Source organism: Arachis hypogaea, chromosome 14, assembly GCF_003086295.3.
Source record: "Arachis hypogaea cultivar Tifrunner chromosome 14, arahy.Tifrunner.gnm2.J5K5, whole genome shotgun sequence".
Taxonomy (NCBI): Eukaryota; Viridiplantae; Streptophyta; class Magnoliopsida; order Fabales; family Fabaceae; genus Arachis; species Arachis hypogaea.
The window spans coordinates 123,179,879-123,200,286 of record NC_092049.1 but is presented as its reverse complement, the minus strand read 5'-3'; the positions used below and the strand labels follow the sequence as shown (position 1 = coordinate 123,200,286).

General features: G+C 32.8%; 1 long non-coding RNA gene across 1 annotated transcript; it reads left to right on the top strand.

The window, feature by feature from the left end:
• Positions 1 to 15,298: 15,298 nt before the first annotated feature.
• Positions 15,299 to 16,074, top strand: LOC140178884 (uncharacterized). Its single transcript, XR_011871865.1, has 2 exons — positions 15,299 to 15,586; positions 15,767 to 16,074. It is a non-coding gene; the product is annotated as an uncharacterized lncRNA (long non-coding RNA).
• The last annotated feature ends 4,334 nt before the right edge of the window (positions 16,075 to 20,408 follow it).

Genomic DNA, 20,408 nt, shown 5'->3' with positions numbered 1-20,408 from the left:
TAACGGAAGACAAAATGGTCCCTGAAAATTCTAACATGGACAAAATGATCTCTGACAACTCTAACAAGGGACAAAATGATCCCTGACCCCTATATTCGAAAACGACACTGTTGTTCCCCAATTTTTATCATATCTCGCATAACCCTAACATTCATACTCTCCTTCTTCACCTTCACAGTCTTTTTTTTTTCATCTTTTTCTTCCTCCTCTTTAGCTCCAAAATTAAATCATGGTGTAATTGTCACACGTGTCGCACCTACCTCAACATGTCATAGACCATACACTTCCTAAATCTTTGTGATTGGTACATCCACCTCCTCTGCACTTCACCCACCAAAAGCATCCACTTCCACGTCTTTGATAACATCATTCCAACCCCCACAACGTCCACGACATCCTCAAGACCAAGTTCCACAACTACTCCAAGCGCACGCCTTTCTCCACTCTCCGGCAATCAATATAGATTGTTGGACATTAGGACATCATGAGAAGATTATCCTTCAACATCATATGCAAATTCTCATTTGAAATAGACAACGAGTACTTCATTCCTTCTTTTTCGGAGTCTTAACAAATGACTTGCTATCTGGATTCATGGGATCCATCGAAGACGACAACTAGTTGAGAGACATAGGCATTAGTTTTCTGAGTATGAGTTGGTTGAGAACAAGTTGAGAATTTTTTTTTCTTTTTTTTAGATAATTATATCTCCACCCAATTCCAAAAAAAGTGGGCGTAGTTCCAAAAAATAGTAACAAAAACAGAGCAATAACTACAAAGAAAACATAAAAACTAGCATAAAACAGCAAGCAGGGAGCAAAAGATTGATCCTGGCCAAAACCAAATCACACTCCAATCCACCAAGATTGATCCCCACAACTTTCATATACAATCACATAAAAAAAATAAGTGATGTACCATCTTCAATCTATCCTTACATAAGACACAAAAAGATTCTGCTTCTGGTACAATCTTAAACTTACATAATCTATCTCTAGTATTCAATCTTTCTAAAATTACAAACCACATCAGCAACTCAACCCGTGGAGGATTTTTTTTCTTGCGAACATTAAATTTATAGAGTGTGCATTGTGTAGTTTGAAGTTACAATGCTAGACTGTTAGTGTTATGCGAGATATGATGGAAATTGGGAGATAATAGTGTTGTTTCCGAATAAAGGAGATCAGGGACCATTTTGTCCCCTGTTAGAGTTGTCAGGGACTATTTTGTCCTTCGTTAGAATTAATGGAATAAATAACTTAAGTGACTGACCGAATTAATTGTTAGGGACCAATCGAATAATTAATTTTAGTTGGGGACTAAAGTGTCTAGTCTGAAATTCTTTGAGGACCAAAATGGGTATATACTCAGAAAAATCAGAAGAGTTCTAAGAGAGAGAGAGAACGAAAGTCTGGACCCTAAAATATCGATTCTAGCCACTGCCATTCATCTCCTCGCCGCCGTTGCCGCCATGTCTCCACCATGAAAGCGTCGCCGGTGGAGTTATGAGGATGAGGTGATCGTGGAGCTTCTCAATTCGTGTAGCTCTCGCCTCTCGGATGAGTAATGCTTTAGATCTTCCGCTTCTGCGTCGTCTTTCACGGCGGTTGCTGCCGCTGATTCTGCTTTTGCTCCAGCGGCTTGAAGCACTCAGAGAGCGGTTTGGGCGCGGACCCGGTGGCGCTAGCTGAGTAGATCTGTAAGGCGAGCGAGCGAAAGACTTTGGAAGCTTCGATTGAAGCTACGATAGTGCGATCGAAGCTATCAAATCTTGTGGAACTAATTCTCATGTCGTTCCCAGTCATTGAGGTGAGGATTTGTTCCTACTTTGTAAAGGTTTCCATGAACTGAACTAGGATCTTTAATATATCATTGTATAAAAAATAAAAAAGCTTTGATGGAAGTTGTAGTCATATCATCTTTGATTATTTTTGTTCTGTTGCAGATGAGTAACTTCACAAAGCTTTCATGAGGTACAATTTTTTCTTTTGTTTTTTGCTTCAAGTCTTCATTTTTTTTGGTTTTGCTGTGTATTATTTCAGGCATATACGAGGGAATTACAGTTTAAAGTGGATCATTTGCTGGAAGAGAATGCAAGACTCAAGAGATAGCAACAAAAGGCATGCATTATCATTTATATACATAATAAATACACACATTTTTGTTACTAGTGATTTTGTTTGTTTATGTTTTGCTTTAATGGTGATAGTGTGATGATACAACTATCTCTTTTTTGTTTTAGTAATAATATAGTTGTGTATGACTTTCTAAAAAAAAGTGTTTTACCAAATTGAGGTTACAAAATGTGTATGTGATTGTTGCAGCTATGTGAAGCAGCAGTGTTGAATCATCAGCAAAAGAAGAAGAGTACCCTGTACCGAACATTTATGGCACCATTTTGAGTATATATCTAGATTCTTAGTTAGTGTGCCATTAATGCTGCAATGCAATTCATGAAAAAAAAAAAAGCAAGCAAGTTACTGACCATTAATTAAGGAAAGTTGCAAAGACAGAAAATTTGTAGGAATCCCTGGCTTAAGGTAAAAGGGGAGGTTAGGTGAGATGATGTTATATATAAAGGTACACAGCAACCAGCCTTTTTGACTAATTAAGAGCATATATTAACAATTATCAATATATATAATATTATACAGTTGAGAGTAAAGTTACATGGTTAATAGTATGCTTTGTTTACTTCTTACTTCTCTCTCCACTTTGACAGTTGAGGGATGATTTAATAACAATGCTTATTGCTAGTCATGAGACAACAGCTGCAGTTCTTACTTGGGTAACTTTTCTTTTATCTCAAGCATGTTAATCTCAAAGTTGATATAATTGCCTAGTAGTGAAAGACAATTCTGGATCTTTGGTTATCGTAGCTTCTCTTCAGATTTTTCTCTTTGGCCAATACCATCTTACTGATTATTGAACTCAATACAGAACCTGGACAAAATGAGGAAGGCTCAAGCAGAGGTAGATTCACTGTTGGGTACAAGAACACCAACTTACAAATCACTTTAAAAACTGCAGTAGGTGCTCATTTCATGTCAGATTTTTACTTGCTTCCACCTGTTTGATAGCCAATATTTTATTAGGAAATACAAGATATATAAATTTATCATAAACGGTCAATAAATCTTATTTTCTAGGGAAAAGGGAAAGGAAGAGAGGGGGATGCCATGTCGAGATGAAAAACTGGCAGCATTAAAATAGGGACTCTCTTCCCAGAAATTAAAGAGTCATTACAACACGTTTAAATTGAAGATAATTGAAATCCCCTGCTTGCTTTATTTGAATTGTTTTTTAACTGCTATGCAAGCTGTTGGTCCAACTCTTCTCAAGGACTAATCTCTGTTAAAGCTTTATCGCTTGATCAACTTGTAGGTTATGCTTGCTACTGTCCGATGTGAAGAAATTGCCCGGGAGAAGTATAAAGCTGCAAAGGAGGTATTAAGAGCACTTGAAAAAAAGGGGACTCATATTTGACTGAATTAATTGATTGATTTTATTCAATCTACCAACATAAAGATATATATAACTGCTACTGCTGTTTAAAATTTCATCATAATGAAGTTAATTATTGCCTGTATCCTTGATCTATATATGAAGCTGATTAATTCTAATTGCTAGTATGAGATATTTAAGGTGAATGATTATAAGCTAGCTAGCAATATTATTTGTGCATTCCTAATTACTAATGCTAGGGAAGTTTCTTTCAAATCAGGAATTGCATCAACTGGAAGAGGATATGAAACGTAGCCCTACTGAATATTTGAACAGGCTCAGTTCACAAATTGATACTTGTTTGTCAGAGTGAGTACAATTGACTTTTCATGACACCGTAACATTAAATTCTTTGTTCATATTAGACTGCTAGTAGTAGCAATGATTTTGATTGTTCTATGTGTTGGAAAAAGAAGGCTTCATACTTTCCTCCCACTTTAGTTGGAAAAAGATTGATGTTGTAATGTAAGAAATGAAAACCTACCAGGTTCTAGCTCTTAACTGCATGCTTATTGTTTCCTTTGTCATCATTCGTGAAATCGAATAGTAAGGATGGTTGTGAATTTAGGCGTAGTTTATGGGTTAATATTCCACATAAGTTATAACACAAAATGATATAATGAAGATGGAACATCTCTCTGTTTATATTATATATTATTATATTAATTAATGGTGGTTTAGTAACTATTAATTCGTGTCTTGCATCTAGGTCTCTATTTGTTTCTAAGGCGATAAAAGCCGGAGATTGTATTTTGAAGGTTTCTTATAGAGTGGTAGGCATCCACTCTTAATCTTTCCTCGAACTATATGTTATGGCTTGCTTTTTATATGTCACAATGACAAGTCACTCTTGATAACATAGTATTTGTAATTGGTTTTGTAGCAAATAACAGCAGATAATATCCCTGCTAAGATCAAATCTCTGATCAGTGAGGAAGTTGCGAATGTTGCAAAACTTGCTGTTCTTCTTCTAATTGAGGGGAAATTGGGTCATGTACCATTGTTATCATGTTCCTGTAAAAGGTTTCATCTGAAATTTGGGAATTGTTGAACTTTTGCAAACTTTTGAGTTTTGCTCTTGGTAAAATCTAGAAGCTTGCTTGTATGTCTGAAATATCTCTCTCTGTATGCAGGACTCTCAGTGGAATCCTTATATCTGCCGTCTACCATGGCAAGAGGAGCTGCATAACACGGCAGGTTTTCTTTTCATTTTGGTTTTTGAGTAATGATCTTTATCTTTTTAACATGGTAAAAATTGTTCTTGTTACATGGTGTATGACTATGATTTATTTTTCTTTTACACATTTCATTACCTTGTGCTATTATAAACTATATTATTAACTATGGTATTTCTTTTGATCTTAGACTTTTTAGAATGAAAGTGAGCTGGAGATGATTCATCAAAGCTCGGTTTATTGGGAAACAATTAACCAAAAGTCTCAAATTGAAAGGGACTTCTTGGCGATCAGGCCTGTAAGTGCTTTGTGTCGGCAAATGCAAGTCATTTTCTGCCAGGGGAGGAATACACATATATAATAGGATGAAACATCTTAAGAAAAAACTAATCAGAATATAGAAACTTTATACTAGAATAGGTAGTCTTGGAGTATGGAGTATAAGAGGTCATGATGAATTGATTACTTCTATATTTGAAATTTAGAATCATTAAGAGTTCTTTCAATCAAAATTAAAGAAATGTATTGAGGACAGTAGAAGAACAATGTTTGAGATAGAAGATCTTGGGGTTTCTATTCTTTAAGATTTGCATGTACAGCGACAGTCTCTACTGCAAGCAAATAACACGGTAGTGTTTAGCTTTCTTGAATAACTAACGATTTGTCTGCGTATCTTTTGGTAATTAGTTATATTTTAAGAACTATACACCCCTGAAATAAAAACTTAGGCAGTATTTTGACTTTTATCTCTGGAATTTGACTCTCATGTGGTATTTGTATAGTGTGTTTCTAGTTTCTTAACTTTATTTGCGGTTGAAGATATGTTCTTTTGTCTATTGATGGTTATGTCATCTCATGCAGCTTTATGGAGTAATATTCTATAGTTATAATCTCTTCTATAGTTATATTCTATAGTTATGTTCATTGTTCAAGAGTTTGGACATAAGTCTGTATTTTATCATGTTATTTTTAATATTTTGTAGTTGTAATTAATGTGATTGAAAAATGATGGTAGTGTACTATATTTTGTTTTAAAGTATTTCTTTTATTTTAATTTTTTTTTACATTTTTAATGTCTTGCTTAAATATTTTTTTAATAATAAATGATTAGTAGTGTAATAATAATGTAGATTAATTTTTAAAAATTATATTGATAGGTTTGAAACTTCCACAGAATAGCTATTATTTTTAAAATGAAAGTCTTTTTGTGGGGGTTTCAAACCGCCACAAACATTGAGCAATAACTGCCATAAAAGTTCAATATCACCTAAACATACACAACACCCTCCCCCTAATAGATTGTGGAGGTTTTTAAAAACCTCCACAAATTTAAGAACCTCCACAAACCATTCGATGGGGGTTATAAAATCTTGTAGTGTGAGAAAGATTAATAGAAGATTTTTTTTTTGTATCCTTGGTTGTATATAGGGGTATCGATATTTTTTTTACAATCAAAGGTGGAGATTAAATAATAAATTTTATAAATTAAAAAATAATTTTAAATAATTAGAAATTGGAGTTAGTGTGATTCATATAAGGGTATCCATATTTTCCTTTATAGGTAAAAATTGTAAAAAATTAAATGCACTCTTGATGTGAAGTTGATATTTAAGAATTATTAGATGATTTGATATATTTATCATTTAACAATTTTTAATAATTAATTTCACATGTGAATTTTTACTTTTTTATAAATATTTCCATGATTCAAAAAAGCTATCAATTTTAATAAAGTAGTACATTGAAAAATTAATATACTTGGACAATCTGAGTATATTAATTTTTCAATATATTACTTTGTTGAAATTGACCATCATTTCAAAACGGAAGCAGTAACTTTTTCTTTACCTTAGACCTGGCCTCCAATGAATAGGAAGAATAAAAATTTGAATCCATGGCATGAATTCTTGCCAAGTTAGCTAATGCCTTTGCTAGCAACAAAATGAATTTCAGGTTAGCGAAGCTCAAATGGTGGTTTCTAAATTCCTCCAAATGGATCAATCAACAAGAAAGGAAAGAAGGAAGACAATACCAGCCTCAGTAACATCTCTGTTCGTAGCAATGGTTGAAACAATTTCATAGTCAAAAAGACCATCAGACCCCATGACAATTGTATCTCCCTCTATCAACTCCACATTGCTTACCTGTTTTCCCAGCTGAAGAGGTTGGTATGAGAAGACATAACAGAAAGAACCACAAATATCTCGAAGCGAAATTTAGAATATATATCAAAATTGCAAAGCTGTGTGCAAAGGCCAGCACACAATTCTGAGTAAACATTACATGTCTTGAACTTAACCAAAGGAAACAATGAAGAAGTTAAGATGAATGTGAAGTGGTACCGCTGCATCAAGGTATGTTTGGCTGGCCCTCTCGGAGCTCAGTTGGAATGGACAGTCAAAGTAATGTTCTTGTGGTAAAAGTAGAAAAAATTAAACTGCCTGGAAAAAGAAAAACAGCACATAAGAAAACACTTGCTTGATTTTATACCTAATATTTCATTATTATTATTATTATTATTATTATTATTTATGTGACTACTAATTTTGTATTTTTTTTTATCCTAATATAGTAATATGTTAAGGAATATAAGAATCAACATCTTTAATTATGTTTAAAAAAATAAAATAATTTATTTATTTAATAATAACTAGGTTCATCCTATTTAATTTTAATAATAGAGTTGCTACAAATAAAATAATTTATATTTTAATTTGTTTGAGTAAATCTAAAATAAAAAAAATCAAAATATTTGAGTAATTCATATTTTCTTTTACTCTAGTATCTTTTTTAACATTTTCTTTTGACATCTTTATTTTTGTTCTATTCTAATAAATCTAGTTTAATTATATATATATATATATATATATGACTTCAATTTCAGATACGTTATAATTCAGATTTTACACAGTTATATTATTTTAGATATGTTGTAGAAATTTGATATAATATTTTAAATATGTTTACGACACATCTAAAATAACAAATAACAAAATTAACTTATTAACTAAATAATATCACCTCTTCTCTTTCGTATCCAATTATATCTTAGTTTCATATGTTTATGTTTAAACATTATTTTTTCTTTTTTTCTCGTGTGATTATTTTTGTGGTAGTTTTTTATTATTTTACATATGTTCATAACACATCTAAAATAATAAGATACCACATAAAATACTTTTGGTACACATCCAAAATAATAAGACAATACATAAAATATTTTTGATACACATCCAAAAATTATTTAATTTGTGCTTATATTTTTTTAACAAAATAATTTTTTAACACAAAAAATTCGTTCAAATAATCTATATTTATATTTTTTTAATATAAATAATTTTATAACACATCTAAAATTATAAAATTACACACTAAATAATTTTTTAACACATTCAAAACTCATCCAAAAATGATTATGTTCATTATTCTTATTAATTAGAACTGAAAAAATTATATATACCCATCTTAAAACCGAAAAGAATTTATTTTAATGGGTAAAGTATATTTTTTGTCTTTGATGTTTGGTAAAAGTTTCAAAAATACTCCTAAGTTTTATTTTATTTCAATTTTGTTCCAAAAGTTTTCGATTTGCATTCAAAAAATTTAAGACTAATCTAACAATAACGCATAAAAATTATACTTGATTTGCTTGTGTTGAGGGTTGTTCTTATAAAATTATTGTTGAATTGGTCTTAAATTTTTTGAAAAATTAGCCGTCAAGGGTATATTTGATGCAAATCGAAAACTTTCGGGACAAAATTGAAACAAAATAAAATTTAAGGGTATTTTTGAAACTTTTATCAAACTTTAAGGACAAAAAGTATACTTTACCCTATTTAATTTTAGTTTAGTTAAAATTTGATTTTGTTTTGTTAGATTTAAATTTAAATTTAAATATTTTAATTTTAAAGAGATATAATTTTAAAATTTAAATATATAAAAAAAGGTTTAAAACATAATATCTAAAAATAATTATTATAATGAATAATAAATAATAACTAATTAAAAGATAAATTATAAATTTATAATAGAATATTAGATACCTGATTGCACACTTGCACCGATACTTTGTTAGCTCTTTTGAAATGGAGTCCACTGGGGCAGCGGCTAATCACAAGGGAAAGGGAAAGCTTCATTATACGGCCATGGATTCCTTGCTCCTACATTTTTATAGGTTTATCATTAACCATCATAAAAATAATTACAAAATGTACCCCATTTTTTTTTTTTGAAAAATTTATTAAATAGATTTTAATTCCTTTAACTTTTGTTATTTATACTTTTTCCCTTTTTTTTTTAGTTTCAGATTCAAAGGCATTTGGAGAAGAGAGGTCTGCTAGGGTTTCTCTCTTTATCAATTTCTGCTAGAATTTTCAATCTCTGTCTCTCTCTCTCTTCCTCTTCCCTTATTGGAAATCTCAATATCTTCCTCTTCCCCTCGCTGCCGCAACCTGCGTCCGCCGCCGCACAACATACCGCCACCGCGCAAGACGCCGCCGCCGCCGTGCAAGACGAGAAACTGAGAGAGATTAGAGTTCTTGGAGAGCATCAACGAGACTGATTAAATCTCCTTCCGAAATAGAGTTCTGAGTTTTCTCCTGAGTTTTTTTCTGCCGTCGCATCTGACTTTCTTCTATTTTGTTCTGTTGTATTCTGTCAAACAACTTCCGAGTTTTCTTCTGTTTTCTTCAAACCGAACCCTTAGTTTTGGATGTGCTCTAATTTTGAACCATTGCATAACCCAGTTTCAGGAAAGATGAAATGGTACAGAACTACAGATTTTAAAATCTCTCAATGTTGAACTTTTCATTTCAACGGATCCTGCTGTAAGTTTCTTCCTCACTGTGGTTCACTTTTTGATTAGTTAGGACTTAATTAAATTGCATGAATTAATTTGATAGGATCACAGCTTTTTCCTTTGCTGTGTAAATAGATTATGTTTGTTGTTTGTATATTGAATTAGTAGATTACTGCTAGAGTAGGAAGGGATTTGAGCTAATTTAACACGTCTAAGAATCTTAACACGTCGAAAAGTTTTCTGAAGATTCTCTCATCATTATAAGTTGAACCTTGCATCATCTAACCAACCATCCAACAAAGAAGAAAGAAGAAGAGAGCCATCATCAATCATGGCTTTGAGTTTGAAGGAAACTTTCTATATATCTCATGGATCACCCATGTTGGCCATTGATGATTCAATTGAGATAAGAAAGGTGCTCAAATCATGGAAGAACATCTACCCTCAGACCCCCTCTGCCATTCTCATCATCTCTGCTCATTGGGACACTCGTGTTCCATCTGTCAACATTATTGAGAAGAATGACACCATTCATGACTTTTATGGATTCCCTAAACCTCTCTACCAGGTTTCTTTCCTTTAGATTCATTCATTTCCTTCTTTGTCATCCTTCTTATGCAAAGTTTCATTACTTAAGAAAGACAACACTTTTGTATACATGTGTGGACTCAAAGGCATGGAAAAAGGAATTGATGACATCATGGTTTCACTTGCTGCCAGAGTTGGTAACAAACATGAATCTACTTTGTCACTTTAACTTGGATTTTATCAAGAGAAAAAACTTGATTGATCATGGTGTGTTATTTGTGTTGTAGGCATTGATTGAACTGAATACAAGAGGCAATTGAAGAAGGCAGAGCAATGGAATGTGAAAGTCTACTAATTTATATGATCACTTTCTGTAGATATAAAGCCATGTTAGTTTTTCTATGATCATCATGATTTTCTCCTCCTTCATGAAACCACTTCATCATTTTGAGGGTCATACAAATAATATAGATGAAGGCAACATTGTTTTATTTACCTATTTCCCACCAGATCTTTTGTGAGGATTTCTTTAATACCATATAGTTTCCTTAATGATTAAAATCATAGTTTCGACACAGTATAGTTATAAAGCAATAATTTGTTTTCAGTAAGCTATTTTGTATCACTTTTGAGACATTTAAATTTAAATTGAAACTAAATTTGATTTCACAAACATTAGAAACATTCAGTAGTGTTGGTGCTTGAAGGTGGTCAATATAAGGGTTAACTTGGCCATCAATAAATGAGTTTATGGTGGCTGAAGATCATGCCAAACCCCTTTAAGCTAGCCAAGCAAAGTTTCTTAATTGAATATCTTATTCTTGTTTAAATGAACTATGATTTAAATTGTTTCAATGGAACCAAATTTAGGTGCTCAACTGCTCACAGAAACTATATGCATATATAATCAATGAGGAAAATGCTATTTCAGATAGAATTTTTAGTTATTAGCAGAGCTAATCTTAACAAATTATTTTGTTATTTGTAAATTATCAGTCTATAATTAGGAGTTTTAATTTATCTTTTTATTAAATATCAAGAAAAAAATGATCTTTATAGTGATTTTTAATTCAAACAAGTACAAATATCAAATTTCTAATTGACTTGTATATAAGAAAAAATCTTTATTCAAATATATGGGTTTAACATTGTCTTGTGATATGAATTAGCAATCTGGTATATCCAAGAAAAAATCTGGCCAACAGATTATTACTTTTACCATAACAAACGAAGGAATCAAGATCTGGAATATCTCTTGGAATCATAAAATCAACGAGGCATTCTGTTATTTGCTTGTTCTTAGTACTGTAATGATGCCTTGATCTCATTATCCAATTATCTTTATTTGATTATTGTCTTAGTGATAAGTTGGAATTTCTGATGAGAAACAAACAATTTGCAAACCCAGCAGCTTAGTTAGATCATGGCTTCTCCTTCTCAAACTCACTACAATGTTGCAATGCAGGTCCTTCTCAAACATCTAAAGGTCGATTGTCATTTTGTTTGACAAAAAGTTCAAGCGGGTGTGATGAAATTACTTTCAGTTCCTTCTTCTCAACAATTGACCGACATCCTTATCAAATCTTCCTCCACTCAATCGTTTCATGCTAATCTTTTCAAGTTGAAAATTCTTAACCTATATCATCTTCAGCTTGTGGGGGCATATTAAATCGACTATCTTCATATAACCAAAAACAAACTCAAAAAACATAATCAGCATTTCCTTCCTTTCTACTACTATTTTTCATCACATGTTTCTATTCTCATATATTATTCTAAAAATAGTGAGTCATCATAATTCTGTTAGTCATTAGAAATCTCATAGATTTTAAAAGATTTAATGAGTAGTAGATTTTACATAAATTGTATATATATTGCACTCACCTTCTCTGTTTTTTAATAAGAAAATAGAAACACATTTTTTTCTCTGTATATATCATCGTTATTTACGGAAATAAAATATATAGGTTATGAATAATTTATATTAACCGATAAAGTAAAGGAAATTAGTAATATATAGAAAGATAAATTAGTGTAAAAACTAATGAAACATAGCTTAGTAATTTGTCTTTCAAAAAAAATATTAAAAATATCTAAAAAGATAATTACTCATTCCCAAATGTCTTCATGCTGTGCTTCCACCTTGGTCCTATATTGCCAAGTTCCACCTTGGTCCTATATTGCCAAGCATTTTCTTGTATTACTTTTCTGCTTTAAGTTTTTTAGCAAGTAATAACCCTTTTCTTTATGTTCTGAGTGAGATCAAAGTGCTAATAAGAGGAAAAAGCAGTGTTATTTTCAGAAGAAAGAAGAAAAACTCAAAAAGGTGGTTGTGGCAATTCATCAAGTACAAAATGTGCATGATGAGATAGATGAGGTGTTTAATTTTCTCTTTCTCTATTGTGAAAGGCACTTTCCTATGCCAGCTACTGCATCAGCACACAGAAGAGGTTTTGGCCATTTGTATAGAGTGGTGTCAAATTTATAGAGAGAGAGAGGTACTCAAATCCATAGAACACGAATGTGAGGAAATTTATTTATTAAAAGTATTGTGTTTGGAATCTTAGGGTTCTTAATTGCTAATGACTTGGAACAACATGACAACTATTTTGGACAAACCATGTTCAGTGGCACCATTAAATACAACAACATTACAAGCCTTATAATAATTAATAACTATTCATTATTTCAATCCTTTCATTCAACTGTAAAATCTGCATATGTTTTAAATTTTCAAACTTGTATCATGTCATTAAGATACAAGGTCAGAGGACCATTTTGTGACACTTGATTCTCCGTATAAAAAAAATTAACATGATTTAACAAAATATATATATATATATATATATATATATATATGCTTACAAGTTACAAGAGCATAAGAAAAACACCTACTTGTAACATAGGATGGTGGTGAAGTCACAAGATATGGAAGCTGTGATATGTTTAAGAACTAATAACCAGAGCACAAATGAAGTAGATATGTCACATATATGGTATACAATAAATCAAGTGCTACTTCATCCTAACCTTTTGATGTTATCAAATAGTGATCTGCTAGAGTGAAGACTCAAAGAATCCAGATGAAGTATGATTGGCCCTGATTCATCACCTTTATCCGGGATACAAATAATGATCAAGCTCCAATGAAGACTGAATACGTGAAACATTAGAAGAAAAAGAATCCAGAAATGAGAATGGACAACTGTGAATTGAAAATATTCGAAATGATGAATTGAAAACAAATCTTTAAAGATCGTCTTCACCCGAAGTGGACCATATATCCCTTCCCCTCCAGATGGTGCAATACTGCAATGCTTGACTCAATTATTCTTCTAAAAGCTTATACAGAAAATACATTGTGTTTGATATTGGATACAAACCAGTATTATCAAAGGCAATGAAAAACTAACTGCAATATGAACTGACAATCAATGTACAGAGAAATAGCTTATCCCTCATGCCCAACGATGCACTTATCAGTTATCAATAACATTCTTCTGATGTTTCTTGCTTTATCAATAAGTAGCACAAAATAACAAAGAACATTGAAAGCTTCTCATAGACAAAAATGTGGTGCTAGCATCAGGTGAAAAATAGATAGATAATACAAAGTGAGACTTACAGCAGCGTCAAACCTCTGAACAGTTGTGAGAGGAAAATATCGACCCCCCTTCAATTGTTTCTAAAACGCCGCACAAAAGTATGGTAAGTATAAATTGCCAAGTATAAGCATGCAAAGGGAGAAACAGATTATAGCCAAAGAACGAGCAAACAAAAAAGTAATAGAAATATGTTCACCTCAGCGGTGAAAATTAGCATCCATGTCCTCCCAGGAGATTCATTGCCACCCAGGGTTTCAAGAAAGCCAGAAGGATCAATTTTCGCTTTCTCAATGACAGAAAGTGCAGACAGAATCTTCTCTGCTGCTACCTTTCTCGTCTTAGCTGCATCTTTTAGCACTTTTACACTTTCCTCTACTTCCTAAGCAGACATGAAAATAAATAAATAAAGCATATCAAACTCATCATGGCCATTAAAATAGAAATTAAAAATACTTTGATATTGTTATCCGGCTTAAGCAGATGCATTATTCCATTTCTCTTCTTATGTGGTCCTCAAATATTTATTATCATTATTAATTAATAATTATCATTGTTAGCCGTTGAAATTCGTGACACAAAAAAGAAAGAAACAACAGCCTCTAATAGCAATACCACATTTCCTCGGCTTAGTGTCACTTTGTATTTGCTTTTTCAGTTTTTTCAACTTATAACTGTACTCGCAATAAGAATTTAGGGAGTAAAAACCGTACTTACAAATGAGGTTATCTTGGTTTGAAATTTAATGTGTAATTTCACACATCAAACTCATCCAAAACTATGTAGTCCAAATTGAGTCAATTTGACTAAAAACACATTTAATATTTATGTCTCATTAATTTCCAAATATTTGCTTCTCAAAACCAAATTCAGCATACTTATAATGAGAATTATGAGCAATCCCCTCAAACAATTTTGGCAGCTAAAAAATATTCACTTCACAGATGCGATCAAGAAGACTCCATTAACCACTATAGACGGTGGTAACCCACTTGAAAATTCATCATAAAAATTTCACAGGAATACCATAGAGTAAAATCACATATCAACATAAAAATAAATATACTGGTCAACTGTGAATTGAAAACATACGAAATGATGAATTGAAAAGGCATAATGATTAACTAACCTCCAAGCGTTTAGGCAGAGTCCTGCACGGCGGCGGTGGAAGCAGCGCGCGGCGGCGGAAGCAAGGCGCGACGGCGGACGCAGGGAGTGGCGGCGTCTGATGCGTGTTGTGGCGGCGAACCAGAGATACAGCAGAGGAAGAAGATGAGAAAATGGTGTTGTTTGAAATTGAACCTATAAACCCTAGCAGACCTCTCTTCTCCTTTGAATCTGAAACTAAAAGAAAAAGGGAAAAAGTGTAAATAACAAAAGTTAAAGGGATCAAAATCTATTTAATAAATTTTTTTTAAAAAAATGGGGTACATTTTGTAATTATTTTTATGATGGTTAATGATAAACCTACAAAAATATGGGAGCAAGGAATCCATGGCCTATATATATATATGGCCATGGATTGCTTGCTCCTACATTTTTGTAGGTTTATCATTAACCATCATAAAAATAATTACAAAATGTACCCCATTTTTTTTTTGAAAAATTTATTAAATAGATTTTGATCCCTTTAACTTTTGTTATTTACACTTTTTCCCTTTATCTTTTAGTTTCAGATTCAAAGAAGAAGAGAGGTCTGCTAGGGTTTATAGATTCAATTTCAATCAACGACATTTACTCATCTTCTTCCTCTGCTGTATCTCTGGTTCGCCTATTCTTGCCGCCACAACACGCATCAGACGCCGCCGCTCCCTGCGTCTGCCGCCACTCCTCACAGACTCGGAGGAACGAACTATCAGTATCACCACCCTGTTAAATTTCGCAGAGAAAGAATGAGAACCAGAGCGACCCTTGATGACACTGAAATAGGACAACTTTTCTCAACCCTACTTCTTGTTGAGGACGACAAACCCAGCAAGGTATACTTTTTCCTCTGCCTTTTTTCCAGTTCGGTTTGATTCTTTTAGAATAGTCAAGATGATGAATTTTGAATCCTTAGGGTAGCTTTTCAGGCAATGATTTTTGCCCTGCTTCGAGTTTCCTTGGTGTTTTTATTTGAATTTGATATGCTTTATTTATTTATTTTCATGTCTGCTTAGGAAGTAGAGGAAAGTGTAAAAGTGCTAAAAGATGCAGCTAAGACGAGAAAGGTAGCAGCAGAGAAGGTTCTGTCTGCACTTTTTGTCATTGAGAAAGCGAAAATTGATCCTTCTGGCTTTCTTGAAACCCTGGGTGGCAATGAATCCCCTGGGAGGACATGAATGCTAATTTTCACCGCTGAGGTGAACATATTTGTATTACTTTTTTGTTTGCTCGTTCTTTGGCTAGTAGTTTGATCATGGCCTTGACATTTGTTTTCAGTCTATGGAGTATGTAGTGATAAAATTATGATTCTTCCTCAGCTTAATTTGCTCTGTGCTGCATTATTATGATTATTGTTATTTCTTTGCTCTCACAAATATATTAATGTTTTTGACGGCTCTGATATGTCAATTCAAGTGATTCTTGGGTTATTATAGTGTCACAATCATTCAGTTGGAGTTTCGAGGCTCACTCCCTCACTCCTGCTCGTGCAGCTAACGATTCAGCAGTGGAAGCACAGTCGCCGGGCTCACCTCCTGCCTCCGTCGCGAAGCTCTGTTCCACAGTTGCCGGCGCCATCTCTGTTCCACCAGTCAGCGCTGCTCCCCCTCTTGTTCAGTATCTGCTCTGTTCTAGCTTCTAGCTTCTAAGTTCGATTTTAGGATTTTTTATCATATATCTGTGTATTCTTAATTTACTTTGGTGAATTTGTTAATTATTATAGCATTGTTCTGATTTATGTGATTTATGTTAATTATAATTTATATTTCTGATTCTGATTATTCTTGGAATTTGATTTTCTTCATTATAATTTATATTTCTGGATTGTTTGTGATTTGATTTCTGTGACTTCTTTAAAATTTTGTGATTCTTGGGACAGGCTTTAATTCAAGATGGTATGGTATCGTTTCTGTGAATCAATTTCATTAGGGTTTGGTTTATTGATTCTTTCACTCTACTCCCAGGGAATGGTGGTGGATTGGATTATTGTTGATAAGATTTTATGACTTGTTTCTGTAGATGTTGTTGTGATCAATGTGGTTGTTGGTGGGGGAGTGGTCGAAACGCAAAGCAGTTTCCATGGCTGAAAAACTTGAACTAGAGAATCTGTATAGAGTTTCATTATCCTTTTTCTTTCAATGCATGTGTACTAGTAATTTGTAATTCAAGGAAGGTAGCTTGCTTAGAATCTCCATTAGCCTAGGCATTAGTAGTGTTATTCTGTTTCAGTAAACTAGTAATGTCTCTTTTGTAACTGCCTATTAACTCTAAAATTCTTACTTTGCAGGAAACTAAAACCAAGATCAAAGAGCTTACTTTGCTAGAAAACATCAAGAGCAACCCATCACAAAGTAATAATATTTTTTATGATCTAAATTTAATGTTAGAATTTATAGATTAACCTTTTTTCTTTGAAGTAAATAAAAATAATATTTTTTCCATCATCAAGAATATATTCAAACATTTCAGGTAAGACTGTTAACTAGAAATATAGCAGTGTTGATGCATATGTTTGTAGTTTTTATGCTTCAGTTCATATGTTGTGATTGTGTTGGTTTTTTTGTTATTTGACTTTTGAATTTGTATTTGAATGAGATAATAACATTGTGATTTATGTAGTATTTTTAATTTGGATAATATTTTAAAATGTATATTAGACTATAATTATGTTTTAATGTGTTTATTTATATTTTATTTATTATTTTATTATAAAACAATATTTTCGGTTGAATTACGATCGAATCAGTTGAACTAATAAACCAGTAAACTAGTAGTTAGAGCGATTCGATAACCGGTTCAGTTCTCAGAACCTTGTTGTAAATAAAACAGATACGAACAAACAAAGGAGTATATATAATTAATCAAAGTTCTGAAAAATCGGATTGGACCGTCCGATTCGACCAAAAACCAATTCTTTGGCCGGTCTGAATAATGCCCAAAACTTTGTAGAAACCGGACGAACCAACGAACCTTTTGAACCGGGCCGCTTTTTAGGTTACTGGTTTGGAATTTTATATATATTAACAAAAACAAAAGTTTCAGAACCCCTTTCCCTTTTCTCCCACACCCACGGCTCAGGCACGGACCTACGTGCAATGAAGAGGGGGCATTTACCCCCATAAAATTTTTAAAATATACACACACACACATATATATATATATATATATGTATATATATATATATATATGTTATTATATTATGTTTATTTTAAAATAAAATATAAATATTTTTTTTGTGTTTTATGTTAAAATTTTGTTATTAAACTTAACATATAATAATAATAATAATTATATTATTAAATTTGAGTTAGTATAATAATAAAAAATAAATAAATAAATAAATGAACTCAAAAACTAGTAATAATATTAATTTTATTATATTAGTTAATTAGTTGATAATTAAATTAAAACTTAATTTTTTAATTAAATATAACTTAAATTATTAGTAATTTTTTTAAAAATTATTTAAGATAAAAAAATATATTATCTATATATTAATATTTTATATTAATATTCATTATTAAAATAGTCTTAATTATAGTAATTACTTTGGTTAAAAAAATTATTTATACCATAAAGACTATAATAAATAGACTTAACAGTTAAATATGAGATAATAAAAAATAAAATAATTTTTTAAGAATATATATAAAAAAATTAATATTGTCATGTTAAAAATAAAAAGAAAGTCATTATAAGTGACTGTGTGTATATTTTTAGTTTTTATTAATATGTATAGATAGTTATAATTTAAAATTTTAAATATATCTAAATCAATTTGGATTAGTCGAGTAATCAGCTTAGTCATCGTCCGCTTAAGCAAGTGTTGGGAGTTCGAATTTCATATCGTATAGCAACTTATTGGCCAATTACAGACTTTTAAATGAAATTCAAATTCATAACGGATTAGTCCTTAACTTGTTGAGTATTGTAGAAAACAAAAAAAAATATATCTATACCTAAATTTTATTATATTTTTACCCCGCTGCAAAATTTTTCTGGGTGCGTTACTGCCTCGGCCCCATCCCCAGCCCTTCCCCCTCTCTCTCTCTCTCTCTCTCTCTCTCTCTCTCTCTCTCTCTCTCTAAGTTCAAACTCACCCGCCGCCTTCTCCATCGCCAAAAACTCACGTCCACCGCTGTCTCACCGCTGCTGTCGCATATGCTCCAGTCGCCATCCCCACTACTCAAGCTCGTCTCCTCCGTTGCAACGCGTTTCGCGTTGCCACTTGTCTCCTCTATCTCCCCTGTTCTGCCATCGCCACTACTCGTCTCCTCCATCGCACAGTCCCTGTTCTGCCGCGCTCCAAGGCTGACCAATTTGAGCTTGTTGGGCTCTTCGAAGCTTGGGGGTAAGGTTCATCTTGGCGGTACTTGAACTGGGATAACTTCCACTCAAACTCCAAAAGATAGACTGCTGCAGAGAGAGAACTGGCATAAGGAAATTTCAGGAGGGATGGCCCTCCCTGCTCCAGTTCGCCGCGCTCCATCTTGTGTGTGCGTCGTGCTCCCTCTCCCTCACCTTTGTGCTCTATGCTGTGAAATTTATTTTTAGTTATTCTTATTTTCTGAGTTAATTCTTGTGTGTCTGAGTTGATTTGCTGAGGTAGTTATTGTTGATTGTTAATTTTTTGAGTTTAGTGTGTTCTTGAGTTTGGTATGTTCCTTAGCTTTTCCTTGTTGACTGTATGTTGAGGTGTCTTCTATTCTTCTAATTCTTGTTCTGGTTTTTTTTTTTGTGACTAAATAGAAAAAAAAGAAAAAAATAGAGACAAAGCCAAATTAATTGGCTAGATTCATATCTAAATCTATTAGATGTTGAAGCTCACTCCATGGTTGGCTCCAATTTGAGTAAATATCCGCGCCAGAAGCAGCTGCTTTAGCCATACAATCTGCAACACTATTTGCATTCCTCTGAATTAAAAGAATAGAGACTCTCCAATTCCAATTCATAACCTCCTGTATATGCTTTGCCAAATCCCATTCCGGAATATCCTTACCAAGCATTCTTTGGTTTACCAAGGAAAGAGCTTCTAAACAGTCTGTTTCACAAATAACCTCACGAAATCCACTCTCCCAAGCAAGAAGTAAACCTCTCCAAATTGCATACAATTCAGCAAAAAGAATACTGCACACTTCGACTTTCCCAGTGCAACCTTTCAACCAACATCCATCAGGACTGCGAATGATACAACCAAAACCAGCAAAGCCAAAAGGAGCAAAACAACTAGCATCACAATTCAATTTAACAAAATAAACTGGAGGTGGAACCCAATGCAAACAAAGTGAAGGAGGAGACAAAGATTGATGCATAGCAAAAATAGTGTGAAACTCCCTTACTGAACTACGAATCAAACTCACCACTTTACTAGCACTCAAAGAATCATCTATATTAAATAAGTCATGATTCTTGCTTCTCCAAATCCACCAGATGGTCGAAAAGAAAAGAAAAACATCTCCATTCCTTGCACCTTTGTAGAGCCAATCACGTAAATATGAGTTATCTGAATACAGGCCTAAAAGGTTCCAGACCTCCTTGGCACTAGGGCACTCCCGAAGACAATGAAAAATGGATTCAGAACCATTCTGACACCGATGGCAGGTGCTAGATAAAGCTAAGCCATGACCCAAACGAAACTCTGTCGTAGGAATAGCATTA